A 3,048-nucleotide genomic window follows, 5' to 3' on the forward strand; every position below is an offset into this window, starting at 1 on the left:
GGAAGGCCATTGACTGGCCTCCACTGATGCTGGACTATATACCATGCTGGTTGAGGAATTCTGGGAGCTGAAGTCCACACATCTTAAAGTTGCTGAAGTTGAGAAACACTGGACTACAAGATACAAGCACAAATAGTGGCTGGATTTCTCTACCACGGAAGCAGCTGCAATTCCTCAGGCAACTTCTATTTTTTTAAGTCTCTTTTGAGCAGACTCTTGCTGTGCTGCATCCTTCTGTGGCTCACACAAGCATTAGGAAAGATGTGACGACTTATTGGAGCTAACATTAGCAGTTGCACATGAAAGCTATTGACAGAAGACCTGAGCATCAAATCATTTATACATAATTTACACAAATACCTGTCATGGCCCCATTGGAGCCCTGTTCAGAGGAGGAGGAGTTGGAACTAGGATTGTCCAACAGGGATGGTACATCTCCCTTGTCAAGTTTGGAGAGGCCAGGGGCTGAGGATGATGCTGTCCCAGGTCTCTCAGGCATTGGGGGAGATGGTCAACCAGATGGAGAGCTGCGTTCCTTCACAGACACAGGGAGGAGTGGTGCTGATAGGCAGCAGATCCCCTTTTGATGAGGAACAGCTTGATCCAAGGACTTGGAGAGCGGAGCGTAGGCAAGCTCAGAGAAAGGCTGCAAGGCTACTCGGAAGGTCGCCCCACCCCTCCGCACAAGGAACACCTGGAATAGAGATTGCTTTTTGCCTTTTGTTTTGCCTAGCTGTGAGAACTCCTGCCTTTTGTTTTAGACTTTGCCCTTATCTTGTGGCCTGCTGCATGCCCTTTGCGTTGCTTTGCTTTGTTTTTACAACTGCCTTTTGTCTTGTACCTTGTCTTTGCCCTGAGGACTGCCATTTGTCTTATGCCTGGACTCTGCCTTGTGGACTACAGTTTGCCTTGTGGACTCGCTTATCTGGGTGAACTGGACTTGGAACCCTGGACCTTGCCCTGAAAGCATGCTCCTACTCTGTGAATTTTCTTTGTAATATAGGGGCTGTTGTTTGTGGGACTGAGGGTGGTTACCTTTGGGGTAGAGCCTTACCAGCCATTGGAGGGGTGTTTGTTTAAACATTTATTAAGAGCAATAAAGGACTCTCTAGAGTCCTGTCTTGCCTTGACCACCTAGGATATAACAGTTTGTTCCTGGCCTAACAACTCCACAATGCCCAGTCTCTTGAGCAGCACTTTGGATGCAGCCAGGCAAGATGGAGCAGCTCCTTGCTGATAGCGCTCACTTAGCTCAGCAGGTGGTGCTCCTCTCTTCACAACTCTCCCAGTTGCAGGCTGCCAGCCCCACCTGGCCTCACCTCAAATGCCCTGTGGTGGTGCCAGATAAGTTTGATGGGGCATTTCCCACCTTTGGGCAATGCCAGCTGTATATGAACCTATGGTCAAAAGACTTTCCCATGGACCAGGACAAAGTGGGCTTTCTGATTAGCCTCTTGACAGGGTCTGCAGCTTGCTGGGTGACCCCTTTTTTGACCCAGCCCAGCCCATTACTGGACAACTATGTGGGATTTTGCACACTTCTGCTAAGGTTGGGTCAGAACAGACTTGTCTCTCTTGGCATGTTTGGAGTGGCCAGGGGCTGAAGACAGTGCTGTCCCAGGCCCCTCAGACATTGGGGGAGGTGGCTGACCAGAGAGCTGCTTGCCTTCAGACACAAGGGAGGATCGGCTGGTGTGACAGGCAGAGGTGCTAATAGGCAGTTCCTCTTGATGAGGAACCCTAACCCTAACCCTAACCCTAACCCTAACCCTTCCCACTTGATCCAAGGGCACAGAATGTGGAGCATAGGCAAGCTCAGAGAAGGGAATAGTTGGAAGGAATACCTGGAGTGGAGTGACTTAAGGAGAGGCTGTGGGGAATTAGTCTTTGTTTTGGCTTTGACTTCTGCTTTTCGCCTTTTGCTTTGCCTAGCCATGAGGATTGACTTCTGCCTTTTGTCTTGGATTTTGCCCTTGTCTTATGGACTGCTGTTTGCCCTTTGCTTTGCTTTTAGAACTGCCTTTTTCCTTGCCCTTTGCGTGTACTCCTACTGTGGACTTTCTTTGTAATATAGGGGTTGTTTGGGGGACTGAGGAAGGCTGTCTTCAGGGTAGTATGGTGTGGAACCTTACTGGTCATTGAAGGGCCGTTTGTTGGAACATTTACTGAGAGTAATAAAGGACTCTCTAGAGGTCTATCTTGCCTTGACCACCTGGGTCGTAACAACCCCTGAAATAGGCAAGAGGTTCCAAGTTACACCTGGTTTGCTTGGTTTTTAGTTCATACATTCTCTGATGAAGCAAGTATAACATGTGACGGGCAGGCCTTTGCCAGGAGTAACTCAGAAATGCAATGTTGTGTTCATTGCTGGCCAATACTACTGTATCTTCATGGGGTTTTTTATCCTATCTTTTTCATATACAACTCAAGGTGGTGAACATTAATACTTCTTCCTCTGTTTCTTCAACTACCACCCACTGAGGTGAGGTGCATTGGACTGAGAGGAATTGAGTGGCCCAAAGTCACCCAGCCAGTTTTTTATACCTAAGGCAGGGTTCAGTCTCCTGGTTTCTAGGCCAACACCTTAACCACACCACCAAACTGGCTTTTGGGGAATAGAAACATCACAAAAACAAGACATTCTTGAATTATGTCTTGTCTCCAACTGCTCATTTATAGTTCTAAGCTTGACACTTGCCTTCCATTCTTTAGGAAAGTGCTAAGTTTTGGATTTTTCTTCATATTGGAAGATTTTGGTTTCTTCAAGACCATCCAGAATACCAGTGCAATCATTCTATCTAAACAATTGTTGCAGCCTTGGCTATGATATCTACATATGGGACTTGGCAACATGAGTCTTCTTGAATTTCAGTTTCACAAAACCAGTATGTTATGTATTGGCACAAATCCAAAAGCACCAACTTCAAATATATTGAGACAAAACAACGACCAAGAGGACTCCCTCCCCCAAGTCAACACTTATATTGAAATTCAGAAAGAAGCATCAAACACTTTCAGCATATTTAAATATTTATTAAATTCATTCAA

The sequence above is a fragment of the Pituophis catenifer genome, unplaced genomic scaffold (assembly GCF_029215685.1).
Source record: "Pituophis catenifer annectens isolate HBS135680 unplaced genomic scaffold, rPitCat1.0.hap2 SCAF_2, whole genome shotgun sequence".
Classification (NCBI taxonomy): Eukaryota; Metazoa; Chordata; class Lepidosauria; order Squamata; family Colubridae; genus Pituophis; species Pituophis catenifer.